This window comes from Lagenorhynchus albirostris, chromosome 9 (genome assembly GCF_949774975.1).
Source record: "Lagenorhynchus albirostris chromosome 9, mLagAlb1.1, whole genome shotgun sequence".
NCBI classification, from domain to species: domain Eukaryota; kingdom Metazoa; phylum Chordata; class Mammalia; order Artiodactyla; family Delphinidae; genus Lagenorhynchus; species Lagenorhynchus albirostris.
This window is the reverse complement of record NC_083103.1, coordinates 76,666,143-76,679,652: the sequence shown is the minus strand read 5'-3', so window position 1 is coordinate 76,679,652 and position 13,510 is coordinate 76,666,143. Positions and strand designations below refer to the sequence as shown.

Below are 13,510 nucleotides of genomic sequence, written 5' to 3'. Positions count from 1 at the left end.
CACACTCCTAGGAGTCAAGCTGAGGGACACCACACTTAGTGGCCCATCTCTTACTTTACCATGATCACATAACCAGCACCTAGCAAAAGGAAAACAGAAGTTCTTAAATTCAGAGATTAAAAATCACAATCAAAATCACCAGCCATCTGAACAACATATGCAAGGAACTGTAAAAAGAACAGTTTGACTAAATAACAGAATGTCAAGGAATAACATGGCATGAGATGATATTGGAGCATTAAGAAAGTAGATCATGCAGCACTTTGTAGGCCAAGAAAACATTTTAACTTCATCCTAAGGGAAACAGAAATCTGTTAAAGGGTTTTCATCTTTGATATAGCATGACAAATTAAAAAACAAAACAAAACCGATCATATGGCTGCCAGTGGAAACTAGTTTGGAGGGACTTTCCACTTCCAGTTATGATAGAGTTGGTAACCAAGAAAACTTTCCAGTGGTTACCAGTGGGGAGAGGGAAGGGGAGAGGGGAGATATAAGGGTAGGGGATTAAGAGGTACAAACTATTAGGTATAAAATAAGTTACAGTGATTTATTGTACAACACAGGGAATATAGTCAACATTTTATAATAACTATAAACGGAGTATAATCTTTAAAAATTGTGAATCACTATATTATACAGCTGTAACATATAAAATTGTACAGCAACTATACTTCAAGTTTTTAAAAGTTCTAGATAAAATATAAAGCCATCAAATGAACTAGAAAGAATATATGCAACATTGAAGTCAAATCCACATGAAGTCAAGAACCCAGATAGGTAAAGGGACATAGAAACAAGCTTTTGGCCTGGGTTCAGCTAAACCTGCAGAACTTGAGCTTCGTTCTTCATTCTTTTTGGGTACAGGCAAAATAAGACAGGGCAAATCCAACCATAGTAAAGAAGATAACAAGAGACTCTACCCTCATGAAGCTGGTACCTAAACTCATCTCCTCCTAGCCCCTCTCTTGTTAAGGAAAACTGCCTCTTTCAACCATGGCACTGAGTGAAGGGGGAAAACACCCCTGTGAAATGTAACATAAGCTGACTTTCTCATGGATTTGCACGTCAAATTCCCATGCCTGGGTAAAGCAAAATACCTTAAGTTGTGATTTTAGTTAAAAGGATCCCACACAGGTAGTGCCTCTAGCTGCTAGAGAAGTAAAACAAATCTGCATTGAAGTAAATTGCCTTTATCCTACACATCAAAGAATTCCCACAAAAACATATGATGAAAATGTGCAGCTCACAGTAAAAGTATGGTAAAAATAAATTACTAGACACTAAATAAAACAAGTCATCATGAGTGAAGACCAGCCAAAATAACAAAGAGTTGTAACAGACTGGCAGATAATATGGAATAGTTGTTTACTATATTTAAGGTAATTTAAAAAAACTTAAATATCAATGCAGGGAACAGGAAACTAAAATGACAGAAAAAATTAAAGTATCAAGTAACAATTCAATAAAAAAATCAATAACTAATATTTAAAATAATCAATGGATGGTTGTTACAACAACTTAGACAAAAGTAAAGAATTTGTGAACTGGAAAATATATCAGAAAAAGAAATCTTCATTGTAACAAAAGAGGCAAATACATGGAAACCAAGAGAGATAACATACATAAGAGATAGAATAAGAAAGCCTAATATATATCAATCCAGACTCCCAGAAAAATAATAGGACAGAAGCTATATTTGAAGCAATAATTGCTGAGAATTTTCCAACTCTTATAGAAGACACCAATTCACAAATACTAGAAGTTTAATAATTTTCTAGTAGGATAAAAACAAGTCTATATTTAGGCACTCATCTGAACACCAAACATAAAGGTATATATTAAAATCATACAAAAATACACTTTTTAAAAGGATAATAGACTGAGAATTGACTTATCAATAGAAACACAATGGAAGGGAAATTATAGTGAAATAAAATCTTCAATATGTTGAAAAAAATAACAATTAAAATATTTGACTAGATGTTTCTGGTAACTGCAAATCAGCTTCTTGTAAGTAAATACTTCTCCTAGAAACAACTAGAAAGGCTAAACAAATACAAAGTAAAACAAAAATCTGTTTGAAGGTATCAAAGACCTACCCAGGCACCAAGGGATTGAGGGACCAAGCACAGGGAATTGATCTTGACATCCACTGTCACTTTTCTCTCTGAGGCATTTGCTGACTTTAGATGATTAAAGGCTGAGAAACTGAGCAGAGCTTTGAGTGGTCTTATAGGGCTGGGGCAAAATAGAGCTCAGGCCCAGAAGGAGTGGGGGGCCTGATAAACACCTCAAACTGTCCGTTTGAACTCCCAAAGGTCTACACTCTAAGAATAGGGGAAAATTATAAATAAATACAAACCCTGAAGCCCAGCTTGGAAACAATTTTAATTTTTAATTAAACTGAAACAATCTGTTCCAACCTTAACTGGTTGACAGAAGCAAAGTAAATGATTTTTCTTCAAAAAAAAAAAACAGATTAGCCATCAGAGAAATGCAAATTAAAACCACAATTTGATACTACTACATACCCATCAGAATACCAAAAATTAAAGAGACTGATAATTCCAAATGTTGGCAAGGATGTGAAACTGTCATGTGTTGCTGGTAGGAGTACAGACTGGTGCAAACACTTTGGAAAGCTGTTCTGCAGAATCTATTAAATTTCAGAACATGCACATAATTTATTCCCAAACAATTCCACTCCTAGGTACATAGCTAACAGATCAGTATATGTACATTGAAGGATATATGTAGGCATGTCACTTAGTATTATTTGGAATAGCCTCAAGCTAGAACAATACAAATATCCGTCAACCATAGAAAGGATAAGTAATTTCTAGTATACCCATACAGTGGAACACCATAAACAATGAAAATGACCAAACTATTGTTACATACATGGATGAATCTCACCAACATAATATTATACAAAATAAGGTAGAAACCAAAGAATACATAGTATGTAAAATTATTTATATAAAATTTGAAAGCAGGTGACACTAATCCATGGTTTTACATATCGAGATAGAAGTTACCTCTAGGAAGGAGGGGGAGAGGAAGGTCATTAGGGAGCTCCAAATGTTTTCTGTCTTAATCTGAGTAGTGGTTACTCTGGAGTGTTCAGTTTGTGGTAATTCACCAAACTGAATACTCATGAATTATTAATCATCTGCATGTATGTCATATTTTAATAAAAATTATTTTAAAAGGTTATACACAGTGAAAATATCTTTCAAAAATAAGGGCAAAATAAAGACATTTTCAGACAAATATAACAGCATACAGCTTGTTAAAGCAGACTCATTAAAATAAGTTCTAATTGATGTAATTTATGCAAAAAGTGATATCAAATAGAATGTCTGTGATACAAGAAGGAATAGTGAACAAATAAATTATTAATTGTACAGATAAAGGTAAATCAATGTTTATCGAGTCAATAATAATATCTTATTTGGTTTTTAAAAAGATGAAAATAAAACATTAAACAATAGTATATAATTTGGGAGTAGGTTTAAATGGAATTGAAGTTTTCTGAATTCTTATACTGTTTGAAAAGCAAATAGGACATTAATTTTAGTTTTTGAAAAGTTAAGATTCATGTAATAATTTCTAGCCTAGACTCTTACAGAATAAAAATGGTGTAACACTTCCAAACTAGTAAAGGAAAATAGGAAAAAAGAATCAGTCCAAAGGAAAACTAGTGAGGAAAGGAAATATAACATAGAAAGGACAGGACAAGTAGAAAGCATACAGTGAGTTGGTTCCTACAAACCAAAATAATCACTATCACAGCAAATATAGATAACTTAAATTCCCCAGTTTAAAAACAAAACAAAAATACAGATTAAATAATATAAAAATCAATCCTAGGTATAAACTCTATGAAAAATGATTTAAAAGATAAGAAAAAAGGATAAGGATACAGAAAGGTTAAAAGTAAAAGAATAAAAATTATATTTTAGTCAAATAATAACCAAAAGAAAACTGTTCAAAAGCTTTGTAAATATTAGGTTAAATGGACTTTGAGGCAAGGTATTCATAGAAATGTAGATGAGAACTTGATACAAATTATAAGTTCAACTCACCAAGAATTAACTATGTAAATAATTTGGTCACTTAGAACAGTGTAAGATTTTTACACACATATTTATTTCCCTTGTTCTGTGAGTTTTTGTTCTATATGTGTTGAGAATGTAATTTATATGTGCCTAAAAATTTGTAGATTAAGCAGATAATCAGTAAGGTATAAAATATTTGAATAAAATGATAAGCTAATTTAATGAACACAACATAAATACAACATAAAACACTAAACCACAAAACAGCAGGATATACATTTGTTTTGTCTAGCCTACATAGAACATTTACAAAAACAGACTGCAGACTGGACAATACAACAAGGCATATTTCTAAAAGGGACAATAGAGATTTTTCTCTGATATCAATAACATTAAGCTGGAAATACTGATAAAAAGGTGGCTAAATAAACTGTATGTTTGGAAATTAAGAAATATACATCCAAATAATTCATACATCTAGAGGAAATCACAATGAAAATTAGAAAGTATTTAGAACTCAATAGACACTATATTAAAACATGTGTCATGATTAAAGAAATAGAGATAATTTTTACAGACTTAAAGCTTATATTAGAAAAGAAAAATGGCTAATATTTATTGAGTTAAGCATCCATCTTTGGGAATTAGAAAAATAAGAGCAAAATAAACCCCCCAAAATGGATACGTAGAAGGAAGTAATAAAAGCAGATGTGGGAAACCAGTTAAAGATTAGTGAAATGTTCAATTGGAAGTAATCTCTTTATTGACATTGGAGATGGAGAAAAGAAGACTAAATCAAGAAATAATATGAGGCAGGAAGGGGGGATGGGATGAACTGGGAGATTGAGATTGACAGATATGCACTACTATATATAAAACAGATAACTAATGAGATAACTAATGAGATAACTAATGAGATATGCACTACTATATATAAAACAGATAACTAATGAGATAACAGATAACTATATAGCACAGGGAACTCTGCTCAGTGCTCTGTGGTGATCTAAATAGAAGGAAATCTAAAAAAGATTGGATATATGTATATGTATAACTGATTCACTTTGCTGTACAGTAGAAACTAACACAACATTGTAAAGCTACTATACTCTAATGAAAAAAAAAGAAATAGCATGAGGCAGGAAAAAAATCTCTGTGAATCAAATGATATAGAAGAGTGAGGAGAAGGGAGATTTTAAGGTGTATTCCCCACTCTGGGATTAATTCAAATTCGTTTCCTCTGGGAATTGATGAACAACTTGGCCAAATATAGGAAACAAATGTTGAATGCAAACATTACCAGTACTGTGCCATTCTACATATTGGGTCTTATTAATTCTCATGACTGCCCTTTGAGCTGCACCTGTTAATATTCTCAGTTAAGCTGAGGCTTCAAATCTATTAACCAACCAAATCAAAGCTAGCATATATGTGTGTGTGTGTGTATATGTATATATATATATATATACACATATTTATATATATATATAAAATATATATATATATATATAACTGAGATTTCAATTGGGTCTTGCATTTAAGAGTCCATATTTTTTCTAGATTCCATTTCAAACATGTTAATTTGAGTTGTCATAAAAACACCTAAGAAATCTTGGCAAGTGTGTATGATCTGACTATTCCAAAAAAATAGTCAAATATAGGTTGAAGATATATTTCAAACGAACAATTTCATCAGCATGTTACTGAGTTGCATCTGTGATTTTTTTCTCATAATTCACTTTATTTTTCATCATGATATAGGTGTGTTTCCTTTCCCAACAATTACTTTAATGCACGTAAAAAGCAGGGATTTATGAAATGTAATACTTTACAACGTATAAACTCTGGTTTCAATGTGCTCTGCTTGTTGATTTATGAATAACTTGTAGAATCAAATCAAAATCCAGTGCCCTTAAAAGTCCACTCAAAAAAAGAGAAAAGTTAGCAGTCTTCCAACATATAGATTAGATTGTTTTACCTGGGGTAACACAAGGCTCAACAGAGAGCAGTCTCTACCTTTTAACAAAATAATCTTGAAAGAGAAACTTTATCAGAGGAGGAAAACAGTAATTGTTCAAGGGAGTGTCCAATAAATAACAATTTTACATAAATACTGGGTTTTTTCATGAAACATTTCATGCCTGTCTAATCATACACAATGAAGAAACAAATAGAAATGCATTATTTTGCCATGTTAATTTCTGACAGCAAAATTGCTCAATGAATCCTAAAGAATATGTAATCACACATGGATGCTTCTTCCTTGTGAAACTAAAAAATTATTAGAGTAAAATTGAATATGCAAAAGAGTTCAGGAGAAAGATAATTTTTTTAAAAATCATTTATAGAAAAATAAGATAAGTTTTCAGGATATAGAAGGTAATGTTAAAGACATAGAAATTCCACTTTTTAAACTCAACTCTCAAATATTCAGGGATTAAAAACAAAGCTAGTTCCAGTTCAAGATGGTGATGCAGGAGGATCCTGAACTTAACTCATCCCAGGGACATACAGAACGTATAGCTACATATGGAGCAATTACCTCTGAAAAAATACTAAAACTAGCTGATCAACTCCTACACATCAGTAAACAAGAAAATAACCCACACTGAAGTGGTAGGAGAGGCTGAGACACATTCTTTTTTTTTTTTTTAGTTGAAATTGGTTGGCCAAGGTGATAGAGTAGGAAGACCCTGAACTCACCTCCTCCCATGGGGACAACCAAATTACAAATATTTATAGAGTGACTATTGATGAGAATGACCTGAAGACTAGCAGAAAACATCTACAACTAAAGATATAAAGAAGGAACCACAATGAGTCAGGTAGGATGGGCAGAGACTTGGTATAGTCAAGACCCATACCCCTGTGTAGGCAACCTACAAATGGGTGAATAATCACAATTGCAGAGGATCTCCCCAAGTAGTGAGGAGTCCAAATATCACTTTGGACTACTCAGCCTGGGGGTCCTGTACTAAGAAGAAGAGCACCCAGAACATTTGGTTTTACGGCCAGTGGGACTTACTTTCAGGAGAGGCCCAGCACTGTAGAAAACCAGGACTCTGCTCTTAAAAGTCACACACAAAATCTCACATGCTCCAAGACCGAGGGCAGAAGAAATAATTTGAAAAGTGCCTGGGTCAGACTCACTTGCTGATCTTGGAGAGCATTCTGGAGAGGGACAAGGCAACTAGGACTCATGCTCAGAACATAGATGCAGGCAGCAGCAATTTTAGGGAACGCATTCTACCATGCTGGTGAACACCATTTTGGAGTCCTCCCTCTAGCTTATTAGCGCTGCAGTCCAGCCCTGCCAGTCAGTAGGTACCAGCCAGTAAGGAACAGTCCTTGGAACCCCGAAGCCAAGCAGCTAACTACATGGATACACAGCTCTCCCAACCAGAAGTCAGGCTTCCATAGACCTCCACTGAGCACCCCAGTCTCCTGAGACACAACACCATACAACAGAGGGCCCTGGACCTGGCCCCACCAACCAGCAGGCCAATACCAGCTCCAGGAGCCCCAGGGCCCCAAAGCCAGAAACCCTGGGCCATAGATCTGCCCACCAACATGTGGACACCAGTCCTGGGACTGGTGGTGGTGCTGGGACCACCACAGCCCCAGAGCCAGCCACCCTGGGATTTGACCCCACCCACCAGTGGGCCAAGACTAACCCAGGATCCAACCTCACACATCAGCTGGCTCACAATCTTGGGCCCCAGAGTGAAAGAACCCAGGACCCGGCTCCACCCACCAGTGAGCAGGCAATAGCCCTAGGATCTGGTCTCAGCCGGCAGTGGGTGGGCTCTAGTCCTGGTACCCCCTGGTATGTTCCCTACCCACCAGCAGCAGACCCTAGCTACAGCACACCCTGGGGCCTTCAGCCGGCCATGTCAGGTACCAGTTCCACCCAGCAGTGGGCCAGCACAAGCCCAGGCACTGGCCTACCCACCAGTAGGCAACACCAGCTCTGGGACCCCTGGCCCTGCAGCCTGCTATCCTGTAACCCACACCAGTGGGCTGGCACTAGGACTGGAACTACCTGGGTTATGCAGCCAGACAACAAGACTCAGCCCCACCCACCACTGGTTGGAGCCTCCACACTAGGTAGAGCCTGGCAACCAACCAGGCCGGGAGTCAGCCATGCTTATTAGCATGCCCACAGCAGTCAGCTCTACCATAACAGAAGGGCCCATGCAGCCCACATAGAGGTTATCCTAGAGCATATAGCTCTGGTTAGCAGAGGAGAGTGTGCTGCTGGGCTCCATAGGACATTGCCTACATAAGACCACTTTTGCAGGATCAGGCAATGTAACCAATCTACTAATTTCATAGACATAAAACCACTGAATTAGGCAAAATAAAACAAAGGAATGTGATCCAGATGAAGGAATAAGATAAAACTCCAGAAGAAGAACTAAGTGAAGTGGAGATAAGCAATCTACCCAATAAAGAGTTCAAGATAAGATTACAAAGATGCTCAAAGAACTGGGGAGAAGAATGGCTGAACACTGTGGGAAATTTAACAAAGTGTTAGAAACTATAAAGATGAACCAAACAGCACTGAACAGTACAGTAAGTGAAATTAAAAATATACTAGAAGGAATCAAGAGTAGATTAGATAAGAAAGAGGAATAGATGAGTGAACTGGAAGCAGAGTAGTGGAAATCACACAAGACTAAGAGGGAAAAAAGCTAGCCAAATTGAACAATATATTAAAAAATCATACACTATGATGAAGTGGATTTATCATAGGGATGCAAGAATGGTTCAGTATCTACAAATCAACCAATGATACATCACATTAACACATTGAAAAAAAAAAATCAAGTGATCATGATCATCCCAAAAAATGCAGAAAAAACTTTTGACAATATTTAACATCCATTTATGATAAAAATTCTCAACAATGTAGGTATAGAGGGAACATAATATTAAAAAGGCCGTGTATGAAAACCCATTGCCAACATTATACTCAATGGTGAAAAGCTGAAACCATTTTGTCTAAGTTCAAGAACAAGACAAGAACACCCACTCTTGCCATGTTTATTCAGGATAGTATTGGAGAGTTCCTGAGGGATTCCGGAGCCAACCGGGACGCTCTGTGGGACCTCGTCCGACTGGGTAGCCGAGGCACCGCCCGCACCCCGCCGCCGCCGCGTCAAGGCGATTCATGCGCCGCCCAGGAGAGCGAGCTCGGATCATCTTGTGGTGCGGCCACGCCTCGGGGCCAGGAGCGGGGAAGCCGAGCACGAGAAACCCCCGGACCAGAGCTCAGCCTCTTCCTGCCGACCGAATCATCATGACCCACTTCAACAAGGGCCCTTCCTATGGGCTCAAGATTGCTTCCAAGTATGATCATCAAGCAGCAGCAGATCTTCGCAATTGGATAGAAGAGGTGACCGGCATGAGCATTGGCACCAACTTTCAGCTGGGCTTAAAAGATGGCATAATCCTCTGCAAACTCATAAACAAGCTATAGCCGGGCTCAGTGAAAAGGTCAATGAGTCCTCATTAAACTGGCCTCAGTTGGAGAATATTGGCAACTTTATCAAAGCTATTCAGGCTTATGGTATGAAGCCACATGACATATTTGAAGCAAATGATCTTTTTGAGAATGGAAACATGACCCAGGTTCAGACTACAGTGGTGGCCCTAGCAGGTCTGGCTAAAACAAAAGGATTCCATACAACCATTGACATTAGAGTTAAGTATGCAGAAAAACAAACAAGACGTTTTGATGAAGGAAAAATTAAAAGCTGGCCAAAGTGTAATTTGTTTGCAGATGGGAACCAACAAATGCGCCAGCCAAGCAGGTATGACAGCATATGGGACTAGGAGGCATCTTTATGATCCCAAAATGCAAACTGACAAACCTTTTGATCAGACCACGATTAGTCTGCAGATGGGCACCAACAAAGGAGCCAGCCAGGCGGGGATGTTAGCACCGGGTACCCAAAGAGACATCTACGATCAGAAGCTAACATTACAACCCGTGGACAACTCGACAATTTCTCTACAGATGAGTACCAACAAAGTCGTTTCCCAGAAAGGAATGAGTGTATATGGGCTTGGGCAGCAACTATATGATCCCAAATACTGTGCTGCTCCCACAGAACCTGTCATTCACAATGGAAGCCAAGGAACTGGAACAAATGGGTCAAAAATCAGTGATAGTGATTATCAGGCAGAATACCCAGATGAATGTCATGATGAGTACCAAGATGACCAAGTACCCCAGAGATTACCAATATAGAGACCAAGGCATTGATTATTAGATTCACAGAGGAGCTCAGTATTTAGCCTGTTGTTTTTATTCAGTGAGAACCAAGCTAGCCTTGAGTAATTTTTACCTTGTCTTCCTAAAACACTATTATGCTTATTGTACCTAAAGGAAATACTGCCTTACATACATTCCTTTTTCCTTTTTCTTCCTCTTCCCTAAATAGTTGCCTTTTAGTGCTGTAACAGTTAAATCCTACAGCATAACCAATAACTCGCATATGAAGTAAAAAGGAATATGGTGAAAGGGGAGTACTCTTGCACAGTCAATTCTTTTATTAAAGATCTATGCATTTTTACAATCCTCTACTTTAATTGGTATTTTCAAACAATAGTAAGCATTTTTTTTTTTACAGTTTAGTATTGGTTTCTACATGGAAGACTAAACTCATGCTTATAGCTAAATGTGGTCTTTGCCAACTAAATTTAAGATGCAGCATTTTAGAAATTTATATATCAATGTGTTTACAGTATTGTTTGCTAATTTTTAAATAAAGTCCTGATCAGTGTGCCTTTGTGATTATATGTGTACTCATTCTTACCTAAGCCGACAAAATCTTTCCGATTGGTGTTTTCAAAGGAGTGTGAACAAAGCTGGCCTGCAGACATCGATCTCTGGGGGGGGTGTTTGCTCTTCCTGTTTGTGCCAATGTATGGATGTAGAGTTGCTCTGTTTTCTTCCACTGTATTTATTGCTGCATTTCTCAGCATAAACTTATCCCATTGTATTTTTTATAAATAAATATTCTTTTTGAGAAAAAAAAGATAGTATTGGAAATCCTTGCCATAGAAATCATACAACAACAACAACAACAACAACAACAAATCAACTGAATCCAAATAGTAAGGAAGAAATAAAACTGTCACCGTTTCATATGGCATAATATTGGACTGGCCAAAAACTTCGTTCGGGTTTGTGCGTAAACTGTTACCAAAAAAACCTGAGTGAACTTTCTGGCCAGCCCAATACAATATATAGAAAACCCTATAGACTACATCAAAAAACTAATAGAAATAATGAATTCAGTAAAGTTTCAGGACACAAAATTAATCTGCAGAAATCTGTTACATTTCTATACACTAATAACAATATACTAGAAAAAGAAATTAAGAAAACAATCCCATTTACAATTGCATCAGAAAGAATAAAATACATAGGAATAAATCTAACCAGGAGATGAATGACCTTTACTCTGAAAACTATAAGACACTGATGAAAGATATTGAAGATAACATAAACAAATGGAAAGATATACCATGCTCATGAATTGGAAAAATTAATATTGTTAAAATGGCCGTACTTCTCAGGGCAATCTACAGATTCAATGCAATCTCTATCAAAACACCAAGAGCATTTTTCACAGAACTAGAACAAATAATACAACAATTTGTGGAAATAGAAAAGAGCTTAAGTATCCAAAGCAATCTTGTAAAAGAAGAACAAAGGTTAAAAAAAAAAAAAAACCCACTTTTAAACTATACTACAAAGCTACAGTAACAAAACAGTGTGGTACAGGCCCAAAAAGAGACACATGAATCAATGGAACAGAAGAGAGAGCCCAGAAATAAACCCACACTTATATGAGCAATTAATTTATGACAAATGAGGCAAGAATATACAATTGAGAAATGACAGTCTTTTCAATAAGTGGTGCAGAGAAAAATGGACAACATCAACTAGCTTTCCTTTAAGGGAAAATTGTCTAAAATATTGATATTCTCTTTTTATTTTTATTTTCCCCTTATTAATTTTTTATTGAAGTATAGTTGATTTACAATATTATGTAAGTTTTAGGTGTACAGCATATCAATTCAGTATTTTCTTAGATTATACTTCATTATAGGTTATTACAAGAAAATGTCTATAATTCCCTGTGCTATACAGTATATCCTTTTTCCTTATTTATTTTATAAATATGAGCTTGTATCTGTTAATCCTATACCTCTAATCTGTCCCTTCCTTCTCCCCTTTGGTAACCACAAGTTTTTTTCCTGTATCTTTGAGTCTGTATTTTTTTTTGCATATGCATTCATTTGTATTCTTTTTTAGATTCTACATATAAGTGATATCATACAGTATTTGTCTCTCTCTGCCTGACTCATTTAATGAAACATAATATTCTCTAGGTCCATCCATATTGCTGTCAATAGCAGAATTTCTTTTTTTTATGGTTAAGTAATATTACATACCACATCTTCTTAAGCCAATCATCTGTTGATGGGCCTTTGGGTTGCTTACATGTCTTGAATATTGTAAACAGTGTTGCTATGAACATTGGGGTTCACATATCTTCCGAATTAGTGTTTTCATTTTTTCCACATATATACAGAGAAGTGTAATTGATGGATCACACGGTAGTTCTTTTTTTCATTTTTTAAGGAACTTCAATACTCTTTTCCATACAGGCTTCATCAGTTTACATTTCCAACAACAGTGTACAACAGTGCCCTTTTCTCTACATATTCCCCAGTATTTGTTACTTGTAGACTTTTTGATGATAGCCATTCTGAAAGGGTAAGGTAATACCTCATTGTGTCTTTGATTTTCATTTCTATAATAATTAGTAACATTAAACATCTTTTCATGTGCCTGTTATCCAACAGTATATCTTCTTTGGAGAAATGTCTATTTAAGTTTTCTGTCCTCTTTTCCATTGGGCTGTTTTTGTTGTTGTTGTTATTGAATTGTATGAGCTGTTTGTATATTGTAGATATTAACCCCTTGTTGGTCACATCATTTGCAAATATTTTCTCCCATTTTGTAGGTGGTCTTTTTGTTTTGTTGATGATTCCCTTTCCCATGCAAAAGCTTTTAAGCTTAATTAGGTACTATGTTTTTAAATTTTTGCTTTTATTTCTTTTTTCTTAGGAGACAGATCCAAGAATATATAGCTACAATTTATGTCAAAGAGTGTTCCACCTAGGTTCTCTTCTAGGTGTTTTAGGGTTTCAGGTCTTACATTTAGGTCTAAACCATTTTGAGTTTATTTTTTTATATGGTGTGAGGGAATGTTCTAATCTCATTGTTTTTATATGTGACTGACCATTTTTCCTAGTACCACTTTAAGAAGAGATTGTCTTTTTTCCATTGTCTATTTTTGCCTCCTTTTTTGTAGATTAATTGACTGTAGGTGTGTGGGTCTGTTTCTGGGCTTTCTATTCTG

At 36.0% G+C, this 13,510-nt stretch overlaps 1 pseudogene; it reads left to right on the top strand.

Moving 5' to 3' along the window:
* The first annotated feature begins 9,230 nt into the window (after positions 1–9,230).
* Positions 9,231–10,675, top strand: LOC132525360 (calponin-3-like; annotated as a pseudogene).
* Positions 10,676–13,510: the final 2,835 nt, after the last annotated feature.